The sequence below is a fragment of the Palaemon carinicauda genome, chromosome 2 (genome assembly GCF_036898095.1).
Source record: "Palaemon carinicauda isolate YSFRI2023 chromosome 2, ASM3689809v2, whole genome shotgun sequence".
Lineage (NCBI taxonomy): Eukaryota > Metazoa > Arthropoda > Malacostraca > Decapoda > Palaemonidae > Palaemon > Palaemon carinicauda.
In genome coordinates, this window is record NC_090726.1 from 194,239,182 (window position 1) to 194,265,500 (window position 26,319).

A 26,319-nucleotide genomic window follows, 5' to 3' on the forward strand; every position below is an offset into this window, starting at 1 on the left:
CTAATGTTTTACTTAATTTTTCTTAGGACTTCCAAATGAAATGTTTTTCTTTATGACGCCGCCTGAAACGACGGCGTCATAAAGTACGCTCAGTAAACAAACTAAGGAATTTAACGCGCATGATGAAAGTGATAAATAATGATATTACAGTAAAAGCTTTAATAAAATATGTTATTACAAATATTATTTACCGTTTCTATATAAAATCATACATATGTAGCAAAGCAGGAAAACAATCTACGAGAGAGAGAGAGAGAGAGAGAGAGAGAGAGAGAGAGAGAGAGAGAGTTGTTTTACATACGTAAATGTAAATTTTAAACAAAAAAAAATAGCCCCATTTCATATAAAATAGATTACAAATATTTTACTTTATCATATTACAGTAGTCTGTATAATACTGTGAAGTTCAGTACAGTATGTTGTTGTTAAAGTCGTGGCGATGAAATTCTCACGAAACAAAAACACGCCATTTGAGTACAACAGCTGATCTCTCTCTCTCTCTCTCTCTCTCTCTCTCTCTCTCTCTCTCTCTCTCTCTCTCTTCATGTTATACAATACTTACATTTAGATGAAGAAACTAAAATTAGTTTTCTTAGTGTCAATTAAATACGAAACGAAATAATTAGGCCGAGTCTACATCCATTTCAATCGTAGCTAAAAATACGGCATCCGATTTCATCAGCAAACCACTATTTTTTGGGAAATATCATTTTATTCTAGAAAATTGCCACTCTTTAAATAGTTAATTGCACATTAAGAAAGCGTGTACTTTTGTTTTTAAATTTCGGGTTTGTTTTAAAAATCGAGTATTGTTGACTTCTTTTTTTTTTTTTACTTTTGGCTGTGATTAGATCAGCTGTCATCTAGCTGCTGCTCTTGAGTGTGTACGAATACACTAACAAAGTATCATTTATACCATTTCTTAACTTATTCAAACCGTCTACAGTATACAGTTGATATTACATAAGCACCAATGTGTTATAACCTATCAAATTTTTTGTTTATTACATTTAAACCCCCCCCCCTCTCTCTCTCTCTCTCTCTCTCTCTCTCTCTCTCTCTCTCTCTCTCTCTCTCTCTCTCTGTGGGCTACTTTTCACTACCTCCCATTCCTTACCTCTCTCTATCTCTCTAACAAATGATATCTTTGTTGCTCCTCAAAGTTTCATTTATATTGAAAATCAATCACGATTCAATTTTCCTTACTTTCTCCAATCTCGCACCATCGGTCACATCGCGGTATTTTCGATATTTCCGGAAAATCCGCGATATATGTATATACATGGGTTATGAAAAAAATCCGCGAAGTGGTGAATCCGCGATGGTCGAACCGCGAAGTAGCGAGGGTTCACTGTATATATATAATATATATATATATATATATATATATATATATATATATATATATATATATATATAATGTGTGTTTATTTATTTATTTATCTATTTATTCATTCATTTATTTATTTGTTTCGTTTTTACCATCTAGCCAGTCAACTGAAAATGGAAAAAAAACTCAGAATCTAGTACATCTTATTTTTTTTTTACATAAAATCATTGTCTTTATTTTTTATGGTTATTTCATGTATCTTATAATAATTATAAATTTATGGGTTAGGAGGCCGTTGTTATTTACTTCTCTGAGGTCTTGATTGGAGCAGTGAGGGACCAGTGGGCACCCTCGTAGGATGCCTTAAATTATTTGTAGTGTTGCCCTTCATGGGTATTCAGTGTTGGTGGCTAATCCCTATTTGTGGCGATCATTTCCAGTTTTGCCTACTTTTACCCTTGCTCTGTTTAGGGTTAACCAGTCCTTCCTAGTGAGGGTTGTTCCTCTAGGTAGGCCTCTGTTTTGGGCTGGGGGACCTTGAGGAACCCAAACAGAATAGGAATAAGGTAAGGCAATGGGTAGCGCCTCATTGGATGGCCGTCAGTCGCTTTCCTGCCACTTCTCTAGCCTATGAGCAGGTGCCCAGATTAGCTCTAGTCCATCTATTATTGCGAAACTTTTGTGGGATTTCAGTCTTCGCCATACTTCCTGAAGATTGTGGAGTGGATGCATAGGATTATTAATTTGTTTATACTTTTCAGTTTTTGCCAGCATTTCTCGCCGGATATGGGGTGATGGTATACTGGCTATTTTATATAAAGATGGTAGAAGTGTTGATTTTATGGCACTAGTAATAATCCTACAGGACATATCTAGCTCTGGGTCTGCCTAATGCACATGGCATTATCTTGCCCACACTGGTGCACAGCACTCTGCAGTAGAGTATCAAAGTACTTGGGCTGTTTTTCCGAGTCTCAGGGTCTGTTCCCCAGCTGATGTTGCTAGTTTGCTAAGGAGGTTGTTCCTTTTATTTGTGTGCTCTTTAAAGGATAGCGTTCTGTCTAGGGTGATACCTACAAGTAGACTAGGTAGGGGGGATTTTTCAGTCCCCTGTCACCCCATTTGATCTTTGTCTTTCAGTTTGCCTGGTAATTGTTTAGGTAGGATTAATAATATATAGGACATGAGAATTGTACAAATTAGAGAGGGAAATCTGGATACGGGAGAATAAGATCACATGTAAAGTAGCAGAATTATTATTATTATCACTAGCTAAACTACAAGCCTAGTTGGAAAAGCAAGATACTATAAGCCCAAGGGCTCCAGCAGGGAAAAATAGCCAAGCGAGGAAAGGAAATAAGAAAATAAATGATATGAGAAACAATGAACAATTAAAATAAAATATTTCAAAAACAGTAACAACTTCAAAAACTGATATTTCATATGTAAATTATAAAAAGACATGTCAGCCTCTTCAACATAAAAATATTTGCTGCAAGTTTGAACTTTTGAAGTTCTACCGATTCAACTACCTGATTAGGAAGATCATTCCACAACTTGGTTACAGCTGGAATAAAACTTCTAGAATACTGTGCAGTATTGAGCCTCATGTTGGAGGACTGACTATTAGAATTAACTGCCTGCCTAGTATTACGAACAGGATAAAATTGTCCAGGGAGATGTGAATGTAAAGGTTGATCAGAGTTATGAAAAATCTTATGCAACATGCATAATGAACTAATTGAATGACCGTGTCGGAGATTGATGTCCTGATCAGGAATAAGAAATTTAATAGACCGTAAGTTCCTGTCCAACAAATTAAGATTGGGATCAGCAGCTGAAGACCAGACAGGAGAACAATACTTGAAACAAGGTAGAATGGAAAGAATTGAATTAAAACACTTTAGAATAGATTAATCACCAAATATCTTGAAAGATTTTCTCATTAAGCCATTTTTTTAAATATTTAACTTAGCCGGTGAATATATAATAGCTGCAACTCTGCGGCTCGACAGAAAACACACTCAAAAACTCGCGAGCGATCGCTATGAAGGTTGCGGGTGTGCCCACCAGCGCCACTATCGGCCAGATACCACTCTTGCATGTAAACAAACCCTTCAATTCTTCTCTGTCGACGTTGACGACAAGACGTATCAATACTCGCTGTAGAACCTGGAGTTTTCTCAACATATTTGGTGAAGTACTTCATTTTGGTTTGAGCTTTCGCAGTGCAGGTGTTTTATCTTCATCTTAAATCTTGAACTCGTTTTTGGATAGATTTAATTTTTGATGACAAGAGAGAGAGTATGGACTTTCTTTGACTTTTAAATGGCCGACCCTTCCCTTAGACGGAAGTGTGTTTTAGGCTTTTAGCAATTCACGTTATAAATTAGTTATAGATTTTCCTCTATATATTTTATATCTCAACCGCCTTTATTAGGCCTCTTCGATTAGTTTTCCATTTATAATAAACATCAAAATAAATTTTAATGTTTTGTTTAAATGCGACCTTTCCTGAGAGTAGGCGGTCCTAACTTGGAAACCGAAGTTAAACAACGTTGAGCCCTTTTCCATCGTAAATAACTTTTACAGAGTTAATGATTTAAAACTTATTAAATGAAATATTTTTAGTAAATATTTTATGATAGTTTTTTTCTTTGAATAGTCTTCGTACTGTTTCAAAGATGAACTAACGTTTAGTTTATTTATGCTACGCAGTTTGCGCTCTATCGTTACGATAGAGAGAGAGAGTATCACGGTTTCACTTTGCAGAAAGAGTAAATCGATTCTGACGTTTGTTCTTTTTTCTTTCAAAGCTTAAATGTTTTAAAGACTATTTTAAAGGAACTTTTAATTGAAAAACCTTTCAGTTTTTTCCTTTGGTCAAATAACCTGTTTATTGACGAAAGGTAAGTGGGCTCTTCTCTTCGGTGCGAAATCTAGAGAGAGAGAGAGAGAGAGAGATAGAGACGGAGAGAGAGAGAGGAGAGAGAACGTTCCGATCTTTATCTCGTCCCAAGCGAGTAACGTTCTCGAGTTACTCTCGTCCCTAGTCTCTGTACGGGGAGAAAGGATAAAACGTTTTTAGTTTTTATTCTCGTCCCAAGGCACTGTACGGTGAGAGATTGAAAACGTAGTTTTGAATGAACTAGTGTTTAGTCTCTTCCCCAGCCACTGATTTTTTTTTTTATCTTAAAATATGTTTACTGTTTTTTGCTGGTATTAATGTGCTTACATTATACGACTGATTTCGCAATTACAACCTTTTGATGAGGGTAGAATTGCGTGCTTCAGGTAGAAATCAGTTTTATTCATACCTAATGTGAATTGTTAAAAAATTTGGTTTCAGTGAAATAAGTGCAAAACAAAAAATCGTAGTGATAAAGTGATATTGCGCAAAGTGTTATCAGTGTTGCGACCGAGGGTTTGTCTGTTCGTGCCTGTCGTTCGCCTAGTCCGGGACCTCTTGCAAGCTCCCAAGCCCAGGGGAGAAGTAATGTCGTACGACTTATGGGTTCGAGAGGCCTTGATCAGCGAACAGACGTTCCCTCTATGGTATCAGGTGTATCTTACCAAGATCACCCCTACCATAAGGCGAGAGAGATGATTTTCTCCTCGTCTTCCGAAGGCTTTTCGCATAAGAAACCGTGGAACAAGGTTTCGAGGCCCTTTAAGCGAAAGTCAGTCCCTTCAGGACAGGTCCAGCGTCCTGGTTTTAACTATTAGGACAGCTCTGACCCTATGCAGTCATCGGAAGACTGCTCGCCTCCTAAACAAAAGCGTAACACAGACTCCGAGAGTCTTTTTGTAGGCAAGGTTTTGCAGTCACAGACGTTACCCTCGTCTCTTACCGCAACCATTCCCGTTGATCCTAAATGGGTTGTACGGCAAGACATGCAGAATAAGCTTGCCTCCCTTATGGAAGACTATTCTGCCGATAAGTCCGTTGAGCCTAGCCGTTTATCTCATCGAGATCCTGGCCTTCAGCTACCCTAACGTTCCTTTGTGCGTCCTGTTGACGTTGGCGTAGCCAAGTCACGTCAGTCAGGTTGTTTAGAACCACACTCGATGCGGTCTCGTGTGGATTTTCAGCCACATTTGGACGTTAGGCCACTTGCTGATGCTCCTGTTGACGTTCAGGACGTTCGCCAACAATCGGAGTTGACTTGTTTTGACGCTGAGCGTCAACCTCCGCATTCTAGATTTGTTTTGACTGCTCAGTCTAGGCGGTCAAAGCAGTCTCAAGTGGACGCTGTGCGTCCTCACGCACCTGTTGTTGTTGACAGTTCACAGACTGTCAAGCAGTTACATGACGTTGCGTCCTGGTCCGCTACTAATGCACCAGTGCGTGTGGACTCTGCTTGTAAAGCATTGCCACCACGGTAGGTCTCTCCCTTGCTTGAGACTCGGCTATTGTCGGACAAGGTTCCTTCAGATGAGGAAGTTGCTGTTCCCCCTCCTACTGATATTCCCTTGAGGACTCTTTCAGACGGAGAGGAGCCTGAAGCTGCTTAGCCCTCTATGGACTTTAAATAAATCATGCTGATTTTTAAGGATCTTTGTCCGGATCTTTTTGTAACTGCTGCTCCTCGTTCGCCTAAACGTCAGAGCTTACACTAGGCCTAGCTACTTCGAAGCCGTTGTTTTATATAGCTAGTGCTCTCTCGCTCTTCTAAGAGAGCTTTACGTTTGCTAGGCGACTGGTTTATCACCAGGAGGAGTTTGGGGGAGACAGCCTTTGCTTTCCCTTCTTTTAAGCTGGCTTATAGAGCGAGAGTCTGATATGACACGAGAGAAGTTCTCGGCTTGGGAGTTACTGCCTCTGCCCAGATAGACTTCTCAAACCTCATAGACTCTCCCTGGCGCCTGGCCATGAGACGCTCCAAGATTTTACAGGTCGACTTCAGAGCTATTTTCGAGCCTTTGAAGTTTTGCTGTACAATTATGTCATGCATAAACAAGGCTTTCAGGGATGGCTCCAATGATCTGACAGTCACGTTCTCTGCAGGAACAAGTCCCTCAGGGATGGCTCCAATGATTTGGCTGCCATGTTCACTGCAGGAGTACGTAAGAGGCAAGTGCGCTCAATGTGTTCATTGTCAAGACAAACTTCACGATGAAGTCTACCAGGCTGTCTTGACAGCATTTATGGAAGGCGACTGGATGGTCTCTCTCGACCTTCAGGAGGCATACTTCCACATTCCTATACACCCGGATTCCCAACCGTTTCTGAGGTTTGTTTACAGGAATGTGGGGGTACCAGTTTCGAGCCCTGTGCTTTGGCCTCAGTCCTGCGCCTCTCGTGTTTACGAGGCTCATGAGGAATGAGGCAAAATCCCTCCATCTATCGGGGATCCGAGCCTCCCTGTACTTGGACGACTGGCTTCTCAGAGCATCGTCCAGTCTTCGCTGTCTGCAGGATCTACATTGGACGTTGAGTCTGGCCAGGGAGTTGGGACTTTTGGTCAACCTAAAAGTCCCAACTGATCCCATCCCAGATTATTCTATATTTGGGGATGGAGATTCGCAGTCAAGCCCTGCTCGAAGTCCAACTAATGCTGAAAGGAAACGTTTATTCAGTCAGGAGTTGGAACAGTCTCGTAGGGACTCTCTCATCCCTGGAGCAGTTTGTCTCACTAGGGAGACTACACCTTCTGCCTCTCCGGTTCCATCTAGCCTCTCACTGGAACTAGGACAAGACATTAGAGACGGTATCATTCCCAGTCTCCGAACCAGTAAAGGCATGCCTGAAATGGTGGGACAGCAATATCAGTCTGAGAGAGGGACTATCCCTAGCAGTCAAGAACCCAAACCACGTGTTGTCCTCAGACGCGTCGGATTTGGGTTGGGGTGCGACCCTGGACGGTCGGGAATGCTCGGGTCTGTGGACCTCAAGTCAGAAGAGCATGCACATCAACGGCAAGGAGCTATTAGCAGTCCACTTGGCCTTGATGATATTAGAAAGCTTCTTCGAAACTAAGTGGTAGAGGTCAACTCAGACAACACCACAACTTTGGCGTACATCTCCAAGCAAGGAGGCACACACTCCTTCACGCTGCTCGAGATCGCAAGGGACCTTCTCTTATGGTCAAGAATTCGAGGCATCTCCCTGTTGACGAGATTCATCCAGGGGGACTTGAACGTCTTGGCAGACTGTCTCAGTCGGAGGGGTCAGGTGATACCCACAGAATGGACCCTCCACAAGGACGTGGGCAAGAGTCTTTGGGCTACTTGGGGTCAACCCACCATAGACCTCTTTGCCTCCTCGTTGACCAAAAGGTTACCAATCTATTGCTCTCCAGTCCTAGATACAGAAGCAATCTACATAGACGCGTTTCTACTGGATTGGTCTTTTCTGGACTTATATGCATTCCCACCATTCAAGATAGTCAACAAGGTACTGCAGAAGTTCGCCTCTCACGAAGGGACAAGGTTGACGTTGGTTGCTACCCTCTGGCCCGCGAGAGAGTGGTGCACCAAGGTACTTATATGGCTGGTAGACTTTCCAAGAAGTCTTCCTCTAACGGTAGATCTGTTACGTCAGCCCCACGTAAAGAATGTCCATCAAAGCCTCCCCGCTCTTCGTCTGACTTCCTTCAGACTATCGAAAGACTCTCAAGAGCTAGAGGCTTTTCGAAGGAGGCAGCCAGTGCGATTGCAAGAGCTATGAGAGCTTCTACCATTAGAGTATACCAGTCGAAGGGAGAAGTCTTTCGAGACTGGTGCAAGTCAGCATCTGTGTCCTCGTCCAGTACCTCTGTAGCCCAAATCGCAGATTTTCTTTTACATCTGAGAAAGGTTCACTCCCTTTCAGCTCCCACGATTAAGGGCTACAGGAGCATGTTGGCTTCGGTCTTTCGACATAGAGGCTTAGATCTTTCCAACAATAAAGATCTCCAAGATCTCCTTAAGTCTTTCGAGACCTCTAAGGAACGTCGTTTGGCAACTCCTGGATGGAACTTAGACGTGGTCCTAAGGTTCCTCATGTCAGACAGGTTTGAGCCATTACATTCAGCCTCCCTGAAGGATCTCACCCTCAAGACACTTTTCCTAGTGTGCTTGTCTTCGGCTAAAAGGGTCCATGAACTTCATGCCTTCAGTAAGAACATCGGCTTTTCTACAGAAAAAAGCCACTTGTTCACTTCAACTTGGTTTCCTGGCCAAAAATGAACTGCCTTCTCGTCCTTGGCCTAAATCTTTTGATATTCCTTGCTTATCAGAGATCGTAGGCAACGAACTGGAAAGAGTATTATGTCCTGTTAGAGCTCTTAAGTTCGATTTAGCTCGTACTAAGTCATTACGAGGTAAATCTGAGGCATTATGGTGCTCAGTTAAGAAACCTTCATTGCCTATGTCAAAGAATGCTTTGTCATATTTTATCAGATTTTTTTAATACGAGAAGCTCATTCTCACTTGAATGAGAAAGACCGATGTTTGCTTAAGGTTAAGACGCACGAAGTTAGAGATATAGCAACCTCCGTGGCCTTCAAGCAAAATAAATCTCTGCAAAGTATTATGGACGCGACTTTTTGAGAAGCAAGTCAGTGTTCGCGTCATTTTACTTAAAAGATGTCCAGACTCTTTACGAGGACTGCTACACACTGGGTCCATTCGTTGCAGCGAGTGCAGTAGTGGGTGAGGGTTCTACCACTACATTACCCTAATTCCAATATCCTTTTTAATCTGTCTCTTGAAATGTTTTTAATATTGTTTTTTTGGGTTGTACGGAAGGCTAAGAAGCCTTTCGCATCCTGATTGATTTGGCGGGTGGTCAAAGTCATTTCTTGAGAGCGCCTAGATTAAGGGTTTGATGAGGTCCTGTTGTATGGGTTGCAGCCCTTAATACTTCAGCTCCTGGGAGTCTTTCAGCATCCTAAGAGGATCGCTGGGCTCGTGAGGAAGACAGACTTATAAGGCAGAGTAATCGTCTAAGTCAACTTCCTTACCAGGTACCTATATATTTTGGTTTTGTTATATTGATAACTGTCAAAAACTCTTAGCTTATACGCTGTAAACTTAATTAACTCTGGTCTCTACCCACCGCCTTGGGTGTGAATCAGCTATTATATATTCACCGGCTAAGTTAAATATTTAAAAATGATATTTTAATTATAAAATAAATTTTTGAATATACTTACCCGGTGAATATATAAATTAAAGGCCCTCCCTTCCTCCCCAATAGAGACGCAGCGGGACGAGAAGAATTGAAGGGTTTGTTTACATGCAAGAGTGGTATCTGGCCGATAGTGGCGCTGGTGGGCACACCCGCAACCTTCATAGCGATCGCTCGCGAGTTTTTGAGTGTGTTTTTGTCGAGCCGCAGAGTTGCAGCTATTATATATTCACCGGGTAAGTATATTCAAAAATTTATTTTATAATTAAAATATCATTTTGTGCAATTTTAGAAGAAACAGACTTAATGTGTTTCTCAGTAGAAAAATTGGCTGTTGAGAATCACACCTAAAATTTTAAGTCATGCAGAGTTAAATAAACATTATTAATGCTGATATCTGAACAGTGAGGAGCTACTTTATTTTTTATATTAGATAATTTATTGGAAAATCATCTTTCTTTTGGATACTTCCAGATATTTCAGTATTCGGGCTATGTTGTTTTACATAACTGTCAGTCTCCGAAGGATTATTTTGGTGAATTCTATATTTTTACCTTCATTATTATTATTAGCAAAATTACAGTACTAGCTGGGAAAGCAGAAGGCTATAAGTCAATTGGTCCAACAAGGAAAAATACCAGTAGCCCAGTGGGGAAAGGAAACTACAAGAGAAGTAATGAATAAATATGAATTATCTTAAGATCAGTAACAAGGCTAAAAAAAGAACTGCCATATATTAACCAACAATAAAAAAAACATCCTCTGAAAGTTTGAACTTCTAGAGCTCCAGTTATTCAACTACTTAATTAGGAAGATCATTCCTCAATCTGGTCTTTGCTGGAATAAAACTTCTAGAATACTTTGTAGTATTGAGCCTTATGATGGTGAAGGCATAGTTCTTTGGATTAACTGCATACTATTATCACATGTAGGATGGTACTGCCAGGGAAGATCTGAATGTAAAGGTTGGTCATGATTATGAAAAATCTTATGCTAAATACATAAAGAACTAACTGAATAACAAATTAAGATTAGATTCAGCAGCTGAAGACCAGACCGGAGAACAATGCTTGAATCAATGCAAAATGAAAGTTAAAACAATTCTTCAGGTTTCATTGATCACCAAAAATCTTAAAAGACTTAATCAATAAGCCATTTTTTGTATGCCAATGACGAAGAAACAGACAGACTGAATGTGTTACTTGAAAGTAAATTTGCTATCAAGAATCACAAGTAAAGGTTTAATAAAATTAAAGAAACTTTATCATTGCTGAGATCAGGATGCTGATTAGTCACTGTCCTCGACCTACTCACAATCATACTTTTGAATTTTGCTAGGGGATTCAGCAACCTTAGATCTAAATTTAGGAGATGGAATTGATGCAAAGAGAGTAGCATCATTTGCATATGCAATGAGCTTGTTTTATAGACTAAAATACATATGTATATAGTATGAAAAGTAATGGGCCAAGAACATTACCCTGAGGAACACCAGATACCACATTCTTATACTTCCAATGATGCCCATCCATAAAAACTCTCCACAATCTATTACTCAAATGTGCAATGATGATGCTATAAAAAGACCCAACTACTCCTGTTTGAGTTTAAAACCAGGTGCCTTGTGATTAACACGGTTAAAGGCAACACTAAAATGAAGGCCAATCTTAAGAACTTCCTGACCACAAGCAAGGGATTTTTGTACAGCATTGGCAATTGTAAGAAGGGCATTAAGTCCTCCAAGGCAATTATGAAAGCCAAATTGCAAACTAAGGAACAGATGTTTTTCCAAAAGACGTTAAAAAGCTTTAGGTATTGGGGGAGTTATGGAAATTGGGCGGTAACTAGCTGGAAAATAACAGGCAACTTAGGAGCCAAGATTTAATAAAATAATTATTTTTTTTTGAGAGAGAGAGAGAGAGAGAGAGAGAGAGAGAGAGAGAGAGAGAGAGAGAGAGAGAGAGAGAGAGAGAGAGAGAGAGAGAGAGAGAGAGAGAGAGAGAGAGAGAGAGAGAGAGAGAGAGAGAGAGAGAGAGAAAGCCTATAAAATCACTTGAAAACAGGATAAGATATTTGAAAAAAAAATAGATTCCTGTATCCCAATTAACCTTCAAACTTGTATGACTTACAGGTATAGAATATATTCAATTCTTGAACCTATACCCTACAATTAAAGATACTTCCATTTTCTAATGAAGCAACAAGTGAGTTTGGATCAAGTTCTTTTAGCTGGAATCTTTGAGTTCCCATTTTATTTAATGGATGTTTTCAAACACTTTCTGAATTTCCAGCAATTTGGAGTCAATACTTTCACATGTTAGTCTGATAAGATGAGAGAAATTAACATTATGAAAATTGCAATGTTAAAAGAATGTGATAATTAAGAATTTACCTTAAAGATGGCCTGACAATTCATTACTGAGATATGTTTGCCTGCTCACACGATAGAAACGACTTGAAGTATTGATCTCACCATGGAAACTGTTTACCGGATAGCTGTAACAAATGTTTATCAGTAAGTGGGCGTGGCTAAAGGAACAGGTGTGTGAATTCAACATCATGCAGGTGTAGAAATAATTCCCAGAAATAAGGCTTGTCAGATTTCTTATCACGTACACTGAACAAACCACTGTGACCACACCACAAAGGGTTGGATGAACACTTGTATAGGGAGAACAGATGTATGCACAAGTGTACAATATACCTCAACAACTCTACCTGCTAGAGAATATACATACATAACCACTGTTCAGTGGGTCTATTTTGAAATTTATATGTGAAATGATGTTCTATATTTTTACATATACTCCAATCAAAAGAATTTGCATTTTGTCATAGGGTGTCAAATAAGCTACTAAAGTAAGCCCTTACCTAAGAACAGGAATGAAAAGCATAAGCCGTATCCAAATAATAAATATGATTTTGATATTTTGGTAAAACCAGTTTTATTAGCATAAATTTAACATTATCCTTTTAACATAACTTTGTTTTAAAAGTATTTGTGTCTTATTTTAAGACATTCGTAAGCTCTAAATATAAATATTTTCCAGTACATGGCTGAGGCACTGAGTCAAGAGATAGAATATTGGAGTGAGTGGCAATTCTTATATACTTTGCCATTGTGCAAGATAATTTTAAATGAATTACTCCATCATTTTCTGTGATGTATTTGATATTTTTGTTCAATTCTGGCTTGAGAATTGATACTTCATAAAAGAAAAAGAAAAAAAAAAACACTCAGAACACCAATAATAAATCGGGAAACAGTCCCGTTAGCCTATATGGTCTAGATCAGGGGTGCACAACCTTTTGAGCTACTCGGGCCACATCATCAAACATATATCTAGTCGAGGGCCACTAGACTAGATTTTACATGAAATGATAAATAGTTTGTAGAATGTTTAAAGATAAAAAAAAACACAGTTGCTCACCTGTTTTGTTTTAATGAGATTTTTGACACTGAGATTCATGTACAAGTTTTTTTATGTTAGGATGGAAATTTGTGGTTGCCAGTCTTAAAACAGAGTGCAGATTTTGATCACTTAGCCTGCTACGAATATTTGACTTGGTCTGGTTGAGCAGACTAAATGTTTGTTCACATATGTAGGTAGAGCCAAATAAGCTTGCATAAATAGCAGCTTTGTTTCTCAAATAAGGAAACTGATCTTTGGCCAAGCAATTATAAAAGTTGAGCAAGTCCCCTTCATTATACTTGGTACGAAGGCTGTCATTATTCTGAAGATCAATCAGTTCGAGTTGTGCTTCGAGTTCTACTTCATCAGGAGATACAGAAAAGGGGTTGCTGAACAACTTCAAATCATTGACTTCTTTCTTTAGGTCCTCAAATCGGCTATCAAAGGCCTCCAAAAGTTTTCCTAATTTTGCTGCATAATATTCATGTCTATTGCATACTTTGTGTTTCTCACACATAAGTTTGTAATTTGGGAAGTGTCCTAACTCTCCTTTAACTATCTGTAACTGAAACAATTTTAGTTTTTGTTCGAAAGCTGTCACATAATTGGCTAGCTGAGAAATAAGTTGGTTATTCCCCTGAAGTTTATGATTCAAGTCATTTAAATGACTTGTGAGATCTACAAGAAATGACAAATCACAAAGCCAGTCAGCATTTGTAAGTTCTGGTACCATCTTATTCTTTTCATTAAGAAATATCTCAATTTCATCCAGAAGACTGATAAATCTTTTCAGCGTATTTCCCCTGCTTAACCACCTTACTTGAGTGAAAAACACTAAATCGCCATATTCTGCTTCAATTTCATCAAGAAATTGCTTGAATTGCCGGTGATGCAAAGCTGAGCGTGACTTAATAAAATTGACTGTAGAAACTACAACTTTCATTACATGATCAAAGTCCAGTTCTTTTCCACACAAATTTTGTTGATGTATTATGCAATGAAATTGTTTCAGTTCATATTTTCGCTCTCCAAGGTGTTTAATCAATAGCTGCACCAATCCATTCTGCTTGCCTATCATTGCTGGAGCCCCATCAGTTGATATTCCTACTAACTTGTCCAAATCTAACTCAATTACTGAAATTTGTTCTAAAAGTCCATTAAGTAAATCACTACCAGTTGTCTGCCCCTTCAATGAACTGAGCCCTACGAGTTCCTCATGAATAGAAAAGTCCTCTGTTACACCACGTACAAATACAAGTAGCTGAGCCGTAGATGTAACATCAGTAGATTCATCAGTGGCTAGGGAGAAGTACACAAATTGTTTACTTTTCTCCTTCAACTGGTCTACTATATCACCCGACAAATCAACAATACGACGTTGCACTGTCATACGATTCAAACTGATATTCTCAAACTTTTTCAAAACATCAGGAGAAAGTTTTTGAGCAGCAAGTAGAATACACTTTTTAATGAAATCCCCCTCTGAAAATGCCTTGGAATGCTTAGCAATCAGGTTTGCAATTTCATAACTCACTTCTGTTACGTCCTGTGCCTCTTTATTTTTCTGAATAAACATATTTTTCTGCACATGAAAACCTTGCATTAGTGATTTAATTTTCTGCTTTCTTAGTTCACCAACAAATTTTTCATAAGGCTTGTGCTTTGTCAGATAATGCCTTTGCAAATTGTATTCCTTACAAACGGCCACACTATTCTGGCATATCAAGCAAATGATTTTTTTTTCACTGTTTTCCACAAAGAAATATTTATCTGTCCATATTTCTTGAAATTTTCTATGTTCATCTTCAAGCTTTCTTTTTCGACTTGAGTTTTTGTCCACAGAAGTACCAGAAGCCATAGTAGCTAAGCAAAATTAATCTGAAAACACTACAATGATAAATGCCTGGCCTTGTAGCAATATCTCCTATTTTAGACTGCAAAGAAACTATCGGTCCTCGGAGCTCAGACAAATTGGCTAACTTGGAAGGTTGCCAAATAATCATTTTACAAACTTTTTAAACTGGAATTTAGATGTATTAGGAAACCATAATTATGAATGTAAAATACAATAAAAAAAGAAAAACAAGAAAAACAAAAACAGGTTTCGCATCTGTTAAAAAAGAGAATAGTATTCAAAATTATGATAAATATTAATTTAGATATAACTTCAGGTGGTTACCTTCCCTTCACAACACTATCCTCGAACACGAAAGCAGTCGAGACAAGAGGTGAACGCGTATGGTTGTCCGTTGTGGACAACCATACGCGTTCACCTCTTGTCTCGACTGCTTTCGTGTTCGAGGATAGTGATGAAATTATGAATTTAGTGAATGAACTGATTATAGATAACGAGATAATTCAGCAATAACAAGAAAACACAAAGAATAATATATTTATACACACACACACACACACACACACACACACATATATATATATATATATATATATATATATATATATTATATATATATATATATATATATATATATGTCTATGTATGTACATATATATATATATATATATATATATATATATATATATATATATATATATATATATATAATATATAAATATATATATATATATATATATATATATATATATATATATATATATATATATATATATATATATATATATATGCACAGACACATATACATACATACATACATACATATGTATGTATGTGTGTGTGTGTGTTATATAGTACATTTTTACTATTTGTAATTATATCATAAGATGGAGTAATATGCTTATATTTATTATTTTCTTTTACTGTACAGAGAGTGATATATTGTGTTTTCTATGATAACTTCGAGGGCCGCCATGTGCTTCACTGGGGGCCGCATGCGGCCCGCGGGCCGCCGGTTGTGCACCATTGGTCTAGATAATTTCATAGCCAAGTTTGCATTATTTTTTAGTAAGCAAAAATTTTTTCAACGCTAAAACTGCATGACTTGGAGACAAAAATAGAGTATGGAAAAACAATGATTGAACAGGATAGAGAAAACTGCTGAGGAATGAAAGTAAAGGTGATGTATGAGTGATTGGGCCACTATAGAATAGAATAAATCTTACTTTTACTTATTTTCTGCGTTAGGGGCCCCACACACGGGGCAATTTTCAGTGGACGTTGGCTGACACAATTTTGTGATGAGAAATGAAAAAAAATTTTCTATGTATGCCTACACACGAGCCAGGTTTTTGTGGCGGTGTGTTTAGAGCTTCCTTCTCCACTTTTTCTTAGCACCACGAAATAGTGGCAGCCACCATCCACAGAAAATTGTGGGAGCTCATAGTCTACTATCTACACACACTATACATACAATTACATACATCTACTTATAGTAAGCTCACAGCTTCAGTAGTACTTTATACAGGCCTTAATACTAATTTTATTGATCAGCTATTACACGCATATTTTACAGTGAAATTAATGAAAAATTTAATAGCTGTCTAAATATATTACTAATTAATGCCATTAATCCTCAAGGCATTAAAACTATTTATTAATTTCACAAATTTACTGTAAACATGTATCTAAACACAATGGTATTATGTTTAATCATACCAAAATATTGTTTTTTACTGTCTAGAAATCCTTATTACACTTTATTATCACTCCATATATAAACAAATTATTTCGTAGGATGTCACAACGTTCAAAGCACCTAAGTAAGATCCATGCAAGTGTCGTCATCCATTCATCCCCTGTGTATCTTTCTGTACTTAGCTGTGCTCACAGATGATTTGCTGCACGATGCACTTTTATGGCAGTGACAAAACGACCTTACCATAGAATGATATACAGTATGACATGTATACATCAGAAAAGAAGTCCCCTCCAAACAAAAGGAAAGACTTGGTTCAATTGTAAAGTACAGTACTGGTGATCACAGCACAGACCATTTTCCCATTTGGGTAGTGCCATCCAGGCACATTGAGCAGTGCACTGTAGACATTACCTAAAGGTCTTTTGCAACGTTCATTTTGCTCTAGCTGCGCTTGCCTTTTAGTCATGTACTGAATCCCCGTTCCTGTTCTGTAGCCGTTTCTTCGATCCCATCTTGCTGTCTAACTTCTTAACTTTTACTTTGTAGTACAACTGCAGGGTTTTCTCCTATCAGTACAAGAGTGCTGAATGACATCTTACCATTTGCCAAGATACAAGATGATAGAAAGACCTCTCTTGTCTTAGTTGGTGATTTCAATGGTCACCATAAGGATTGGTTAAATTCTGTTTCTCCTACCAATGGCCATTGCTTAAGAGCTTGTAGACTTTGCCTCTGAATCAGGCTGTGGGCAAATCATAAGGGAAGCTACTCACAGGTCTGGTAACTGCTTGGACCTTGATACACCGACTCCCCTTGTGTTATAACAAGTAAGGTTAGTTATACAGTTGGAACATCTAATCATGCCTTGATTTCATTAGTAGTGAAGACTGAGCAGCCTGTCTCTGATGTATCATACTCATGTAAGTTTTATATGATATCTCAAGCAGACTGGAATGGGATTTTAAATGATCTTTTGGACCTGAATTGGTCACAATTGTATAGTGGTGCTGATCCAGTTGTCCTTCTCGTGTGCTAAGGTACTGAGTGAAGGACAAACCGTGGTTCAGTGATGATTGTAGACGTGCTTATTTGGAGAAGCAGGAGGCCTATCATCTTACGGCCCAAATTCACATATTTAATTTATATGCAAATCATCCCTTAACTTGCTCAAAACGCAAACAAGAAAGTGGTTAGAAAGAAACCCTATCATCAACAACTTGAAAAAGTAAATTGCTAGAAATATCATTTTAGAATAGCGTTAAGTGCATTCATGGTTAACAATTAAATAACTTGATTATATTTGTCACATCTGCTGTGTGATCAGTCTTTTTGGGGGGAATAGATTAGAAAGAGTGAAAAAGAAGGCTCTATTTTAAAGAAAAAATGTAAATCAGGGGTGGTTGGAGTGAACTATCATAGCAAGTGGACAGGGAAGTGAAATGCCATGACTGAAGAAGAATATGATTATTAACATCAGGAGCCAGCTCTATGAGTCAAGCTTAACTCATTGGGCTGGTTAATTCCCTTTTGATATTATTATTATTATTATTATTACTACTTGCAAAGCTAAAACCCTAGTTGGAAAAGCAGGATGCTATAAGCCCAGCCCAAGGGTCCCAACGGGGAAAATAGCTCAGTGAGGAAAGGAAACAAGGAATAATAAAACATTTTAAGAACAGTAACATTAAAATAAATTTTTCCTATATAAGCTATGAAAGCTTTAATAAAACAAGAGGAAGAGAAATAAGATATGATAGTGTGCCCGAGTATACCCTCAAACAAGAGAACTAACCCAAGACAGTGGAAAACCATGATACAAAGGCTATGTCACAACGCAAGACTAGAGAATAATGGTTTGATTTTGGAGTGTCCTAGAAGAGCTGCTTACCATAGCTAAAGAGAGAGTTTTATTCTTACTAAGGGGAAAGTAGCCACCGAACAATTACAGTGCAGTAGTTAACCATTAACAATGGTCCTTAGCCTCGTGAAAGTATCATGAAACAAGTAAACTGGTCACTCTGACGAAAGACTGAAATTGCCGTACATAGGGAAACCAATCAAGACAATAAAACTAGACTCATTCCTTTGGGAGGATAGTACTCTCAGAGTTCTTAAGCCTCTGTTGCTTCCTTTCTCCATACTGTAACTCAGGAGTTTCTCCAGGTAACCCTGGGTGCTGAATGGCCTTACAAGACCCAGTCCTACCCAAATTCATAAATACATTCCATTAATATACAGCTCAAAGAAAGTCACCATATATATCACTACGAAATTGCTCTATCAGGTGCCTCTGCTGACGGCAAAAATCCCCCTGCAGTATCCAAAAGAAATTCTAGTGTCAATATGTCTGTTCACTTTCCTTATCAAATAAAAAAAATCAAATCACCAAAGTAATAAATGAAAGATCCTAAATTGTAAACAAAATCATTAATATAAGCATAAGACTGTTACTGTCATTGCGGGTTCTAGAACACATTGTGCCAACAATACCAGTGAACAGTTTTTGTAAACAAAAAGACAAAATTTCTTTGATAAAAACACCTGTGTTCTATTGACAGGTATATGATTAATGTTATAGATGTTAATCTATTCTAAGGCTTCAGTAGTTAAGGCATTAACCTCTCACAAAATTAACTAATATTGCACAAACAAACACACACACGCATGCGCGCACACACATACACGCACACATTAAAATCTTCAATCAATGTGTTTCCCTGAAAGCCCCTTACCAGAAGGTAAGACTTGTAATACAGTATATAGCAAGCATGACCTAACTGGGTTGTGATGGCCGATGTGGTAACGTCCCTGACTGGTGATTGCCAGATGGGGTTTGAGTCCCGCTCAAACTCGTTAGTTCCTTTGGTTGCTGCAACCTCATCATCCTTGTGAGCTAAGGATGGGAGTTTAAGGGACCCCATAGGTCTATCTGCTGAGTCATCAACAGCCATTGCCTGGCCCTTCTTGGTCCTAGCTTGGGTGGAGGGGGGGCTTGGGTGCTGTTCTTATGTACATATGGTCAGTCTCTAGGGCATTGTCCTGTTTGATAGGGTAATGTCGTTGTCCTTTGCCTCTGCCATTTTATGAGTGACCTTTAAAATCTTGTCATGAGGAATAGTCTATGAATTTTCATGCATGGAGAAGTGTGAATCTCACTGAAAATAGTTCGACTTCATGTTTAGAAACATTATTTTTGTCATAGAGAGGCTTTCTATACTGTTTATATGCACATGCACATACTGTATTTGTACACACACGTGTGTGTGTGTGTATATATAAATATATATATATATATATATATATATATATATATATATATATATATATATATATATATATATATATATGATTTATAAATATGTATATATATTTGTATAATGTATATATATATATATATATATATATATATATATATATATATATATATATATATATATATATATATATATATATATATATATATATATATACACACACGTATATGTGTACGCATCTGTCACTTTTTGTCACATTTACTTTAATTCGTATTATATTATTATGAGCTATGGCTTTATTTAACCATGACGCATAATACACAATAACAAAAATAAAATTTTCCCTTGATCTTATATAATCCGAAAAATAATGGTAACATTGTAGGTAGTATGTTGGCCTGGGCACCAGCCGCCCGTTGAGATACTACCGCTAGAGACTTATGGGGTCTTTTGACTGCCCAGACAGTAGTACAATGGATCCTTCTCTCTTTTTACGGTTCATTTTCCTTTTTCCTACACACACAAATATACGCACACACCAAATAGTCTGGTCTAGTCTTTACATAATATTCTCCTCTGCCTCATATACCTGACAACACTGAGATTACCAAACAATTCTTCTTACTGCACTGTAATCGTTCAGTGGCCACTTTCCTCTTTGTAAGGGTAGAAGAGAGACTCTTTAGCTATGGTAAGCAGCTCTTCTTGGAGAAGGATACTCCAAAATCAAACCATTGTTCTCTAATCTCGGGTAGTGCCATAGCCTCTGTACCATGGTCTTCCACTGTCTTGGGTTAGACTTCTCTTGCTTGAGGGTGCACTCGGGCACACTATTCTATCTTAATTCTCTTCCTCTTGTTTTGTTAAAGTTATTGTTGTTTATATAGGAGATATTTATTTTAATGTTGCTATTCTTAAAATATTTTATTTTTCTTTGTTTCCTTCCCTCGCTGAGCTATTTTCCCTGTTGGAGCCCCCGGGCTTATAGCATCCTGCTTTTCCAACTAGGGTTGTAGCTTAGCAAATAATAATAATAATAATAATAATAATAATAAATGTGGGATTTTGATTAAGTCTGTTCTTGAGCCAAGCAGTTGCAAAGTTAATGCTAATGGAGTCTTATCAAATAAATTTCCAGTGGACAGCGGAGTACTCCAAGGGAATGTGTTGTCACCTATGTTGTTTATCCTCCTCATGGATTTTGTAATGCGTAGAACAGTCAGAGATGGGGGAGAAGGATTGGACTGGATTGGTGATAGGAATTTAGCAGACCTAGAATATGCTGATGTCCTTGTTAGCAGAACACCACAGGATTTGCAATGCTTGCTTACCAGAATGCATGAAATATCACACGAGTTTGGCCTAAAGACAATTAAAAAGAGACAGATGATGAGAATGCAGTATGCAATGGAAGATTAAATAACTTTGGAAAAATAGGGTAGAATAATTCAAGTATTTAGGAACTATGATCTCCAATACAGGGTCTTTAAAATTAGAGTTTAGTGAAAGATTGAAAAAAGCAAATCAAACAATGGCTAGGTTGAGTAAAATTTGGAAATCAAATCGCCTGAAATTGCATATAAAAATCTCACTATATATCAGTTTAGTGAGATCGTTGTTACTCTATGGACATGAGTCATAGTATGACAAGGAAACAATCTCCAATAGATTTAGTAGATTTGAGAACGAAGCCCTCAGAAAGATATTGGGAGTTAAATGGCTGGACAGGATTAGAAATGGAACTACATGAGAGATTACTCGAGTGCCATATGTAGATGAGATCATGATGAAGGGTAGATGGAGATGGTTTGGGCATGCTCTTCGCACTCCCCAAGAGAGAGTAGTTCACCAAACGTTCAGTTGGGCTCCACAAAGTACAAGAAGAATTGAAAGACCCAGGCCTACATGGTTAAGGACTATGAAGTGCAAAGTGTATATATATATATATTATATATATATATATATATATATATATATATATATATATATATATATATATATATATATATTTATGTATATATATATATATATATATATATATATATATATATATATATATATGTATGTATATATACATATATTTATTATATTATATATATATATATATATATATATATATATATATATATAATATATATATATATATTATTTTTGCTTGTGTGTATTCATCTCTGTTTGGGGCACTTGTATCTAAGTATAATATAGCCCTCAACATACTGTAGATGCAAATAACCAACCTTGCCAACAAGGCCATCAGCACGACAGAGAATCCTGTGTCTGGCTCGCGAAATGGGTCATACACTGGTGGACAACTGAACTTAGGTTAATGCCAGCAAGACCCACAGCAAGAACATTTTCTTTGGGTTGAGAATCTTGCAAGACCCTGACTACACCGGTCGGGTCTTCTACCCTTGGGGGCTATGACGACTGTCTAAGAGTCCCCGACCGGAGATAAGGTCCGGGCAATCTGAGTGTGTGTCTGTGTCTGTTTATTCGTCTACAGCTGATGCCATCTTGGAGAATACCACTGGTTGTTGTAGCTGTTCTTTGGTAGTTTCATTATCTCATTTTGCTTTTCAAGCAAGTCGCATTTTATAATTTGGTTTCAAATAAAAAATCATATAAGCTGAAAGTTAGATTCCTTCAAGTATTCTTTCTCTTTGTTGTTGTTTTAATGTAACTGTCTTGTTATATATTATTATTACTACTACTTCTGAGAAAAATCATCATTATTATATTTATCATTTTTTTAAACACTGAGGTATCAGTATCATTATAAAGACTAGCCTCAGCAGATTGAAAATTACATCACCTGTGTGTGTGTATATTATATATATATATATATATATATATATATATATATATATATATATATATATATATATATATATATATATATATATATATATATATATATATATATATATATATTAGAATAAGATCCTCTAGTTACAAAAGCTGTGAATTCATAATAGCTTTTTTTACTACAAGGTACCAAGTGTGTGGCAGTTTGCAAAGAGGCGACCCCTGGGCTTTCAGTCACCTTCAAGTCTCTAGCTCTTCTGAACTTCAACCGGTCCACAGCTAAACTGTTCTTTGGCCTCTGACGCTCTGCTATCTGCCTGGTTAGTAACATTCAGTAACTATCCACAGTATTCGCTGGTCAACTTTACCTGATGTGTCGTAGGTAGTAGGTTGGCTAGGGTACCAGCCGCCCGTTTGAAATACTGCCACAAGCCCAGGGGCCCCAACAGGGCTACAGGAAAGTAGCCCAGTGAGGAAAGGAAACAAGGAAAAATCAAATATTTTAAGATCAGTAACAACATTATGATAAATATTTCCTATATCAACTATAAAAACTATAACAAAACAAAAGGAAGAGAAATTAGGTAGAATAGTGTACCCGAGTGTACCCTCAAGCAAGAAAACTCTAACCCAAGATAGTGGAAGACCATGGTACAGAGGCTATTGCACTACCAAAGACTAGAGAACAATGTTTTGATTTTGGGGTGTCTTTCTAGAGAGTTGTACCATGGTCATAGTCTTCCACTTTCTTAGGTTAGAGTTCTCTTGCTTGAGGGTACACTCGGGCACACTATTCTAACTTATTTCTCTTCCTCTTTTTTTTAAAAGTTATATAGTTTATATATAAAAGATTTGTTTTACTGTCGTTACCGTTCTTAAAATGTTTTAATTTAGTTGTTCTTTTTTTCTCTCGTAGTTTATTGAGTTCCTTGTTTCCTTTCTTCACTGGGCTATTTTCCCTCTTGAAGCTCTTGGGCTTGTAGCATCCTGGTTTTCCAACTAGGTTTGTAGCTTGGATCATAATAATAATAATAATAATAATAATAATAGTAATTATGATAATAATAATTATTGATTATTGATTGATAATTTGATAATTGATAATAATAATAATAATATTCAGTAATGATAATTAATAATAATAATTGATAATTGATAATAATAATAATAATAATATGCTTGTGTGTGTGTGTGTGGATGCAGGCCACATATCTTGTATATGAATATGAGTATGGTTTATACTTGAATATACCACAGTTCTGAATAAATTATTTATTCATATATTTCAGGTGCAATGCCAGATACTATGACGCCATCGACATGAAGATTCAGCAATCAGTTTAAAGGTTCAAGGTTTAAAGGCCACTCATGAATGGCAAGGGACAGTGACAAGAGACTGACCATATACACACATGATCAGCGCCCAAGCCCCCTCTCCACCCAAGCTAGGACCAAGGAGGGCCAGGCAATGGCTGCTGATGACTCAGCAGATAGACCTAGAGGCTACCCCAGACCCTCCATTCTTAGCTCACAAGGATGGTGAGGTTGCAGCAACCAAAGAAACTAACTAGCGAGTTTGAGCTGGACTAGAATCCCAGTCCGGCGTTCACCAGTCAGGGACGTTACCACATCTGCCACTCTTCTTATCTAACTCGGACACTGATAACAGCACTGATTTGGGAGAACCATTTCTATGATGATTACACAAGCAATAGAAACAGGGAAGACAGTCAAGATAATCTAGAAGACAAGCCTGATAACTCTGAAAACAGTAAAGAAAATCAAGAAATTCCTGAAAAACAAGAAAATCAAAATCAAGAAAATCCTCAAGAGAACCATGACGAGGAAACCAAGGAAGTGCCAATGTTGCAAGGTCAATACAGACTTTCAGCATTTTCCAAAAGACCCATTGACTGTTGACGAAACACTCAATTGTCCTGATAAACACACGTGGGAAGCTGCAATGCTGCAAGAAATGGAAGTGTTAGAAAACATGGACACCTGGAAAATAGTGCCAAAACCAACAGGATACAAAGTGATTGATTGCAAGTGGGTATTCAGAAGAAAATACAATGAACCTGGTGAGGTAATGATACACAAAGCAAGATTTGTGGCCAGAAGGTTCTGCCTAACACTCGGTGCTGACTACCTCGAGACATACGCTCCTGTAGTGAAGAAATCGAGCATTAGACTATTAACTTGCATTAGCTGCTGAAAATTCATGGTCTGTTGAACAGCTTGATGTTAATTCAGCCTATCTCAACAGTGGAGTGAAGGAAGTCATATTTATGAAACAACCAAAGGGATGTGAAGTTGCAAACAGAAAACATTTTGTTTGTGAATTGGAGAAAAGTATCTACGGCTTACCTCAAAGCGTTGAAAATTGGAATGAAGAACTAAACGAGAAGCTGACAAAAATGGGACGGATTAAATCTGAATTTGATAGATGTGTGTACTATAATTAAGCAAAATCAATAATTATTGCTGTTCACATAGATGATTTTATCATAGTTGGAAATTCACAAGATGTAACACTTTAATTATTATGCCGTAGAAGATCTAGGAGAGCCATCAAGTATTCTTTCCATTAAATACATCAGAGAAGGTCCATCAAAAATTCTGTCCATCAGAGACTTCATTCAAGAAGTGCTGACAAATCAAAATCGTGCTGAATTGAAAGGGTTGTCAACTCCATTAGCCCAAAATTTTAGAAACGAAGTCCCAGAAGATGAAGAATATAATGCAGCAGAATACAGAGGAATCACTGGAAGCTTGTTTACACCTTGTAAATTGCACTAGGCCTGACATAGCTTTTGCCACAGGGGCACTTTGCCAGAAAAATCACGATCCTCGCAAAAAAGATCTCAAGAACGCTCAACATCTGCTACGATATCTCAAGAAGACTCAAGATTTAGCCATTCGTTACCAGAAAACTCAAGAATGTCTATCCGCATGGGTGAATGAAGACCATGCAAATGATCATGATGGAAGAAAATCCATCTCTGGATTTGTAATCATCTTAACAGGTGGAACAATATCCTGGAGATGCTGGGAGCAGAGAATAACTACACACTCAACAAATGAAGCAGAAAATGTAGCACTTTGTGAAGCAACAAGAGAAGTAGTTTATTTCAGATAACTGCTTTGGGAACTTAGATTCTCGAAGTTTGTCGACAAAGTAACGGAAATAAAAAGTTGACAATCAGGGTGTTATAGCCTTAGCAAATGACACTCATTGTTCTGAGAGATCAAAGTACATTGATACACAAAAGCACTTTGTACTAGAGAAAATCAACTTATGAAAAATCAGAATCAAGTACATTCCATCAAAGAAGAATTTGGCTAATCAATTCACCAATATCATTTGCACAGAGAGAACCCAAGAACTAATCGCCAAGTTGGGACTCTGTCTACTGTAAAAGTGCCTTTATTTTTCATTCATACCAAATGTTGGTAATTTATTATCAAGTTTTGAGTACATTATTGCCATTTGTTATGCACTGTTTGTAGTTTATTATTATCAAATTTGCTATTTCATATTTGCCAATTATTATGCAATGTTAGTTGTTTGTTGTCAGATTTGCAAGTTCATATTTGCCTACTATTGTTCAATGTTGGCGGTTTATTTTTGCAAAATATTGCAAGTTCCTATTTGTCAATTACTTTGCAATATGAATTTGTAGTTTGCTTATTCTGTTACTAACCTGCACTGTCTGCATATTATACCCATTACTGTATGCTAGTTTTAAATGCAGCTGTGTAAACTGAAAATGTTTGATGGCTAATCAAATTATTTCATTTGATATGCTTAAATATTTATGCATTCTCAGATTGAATATTTTGTTTG

At 37.4% G+C, this 26,319-nt stretch overlaps 1 long non-coding RNA gene across 2 annotated transcripts in view; it reads left to right on the forward strand.

Annotated features, from left to right (window-relative positions):
• Positions 1 to 26,030, forward strand: part of LOC137629254 (uncharacterized) — a 119,652-nt gene extending 93,622 nt beyond the window's left edge. For both annotated transcript variants that reach the window (XR_011041478.1, XR_011041479.1), the window contains 2 exons: positions 22,659 to 22,792; positions 23,762 to 26,030. This is a non-coding gene — a long non-coding RNA (uncharacterized lncRNA). The remainder of the gene's footprint in view (positions 1 to 22,658; positions 22,793 to 23,761) is intronic.
• The last annotated feature ends 289 nt before the right edge of the window (positions 26,031 to 26,319 follow it).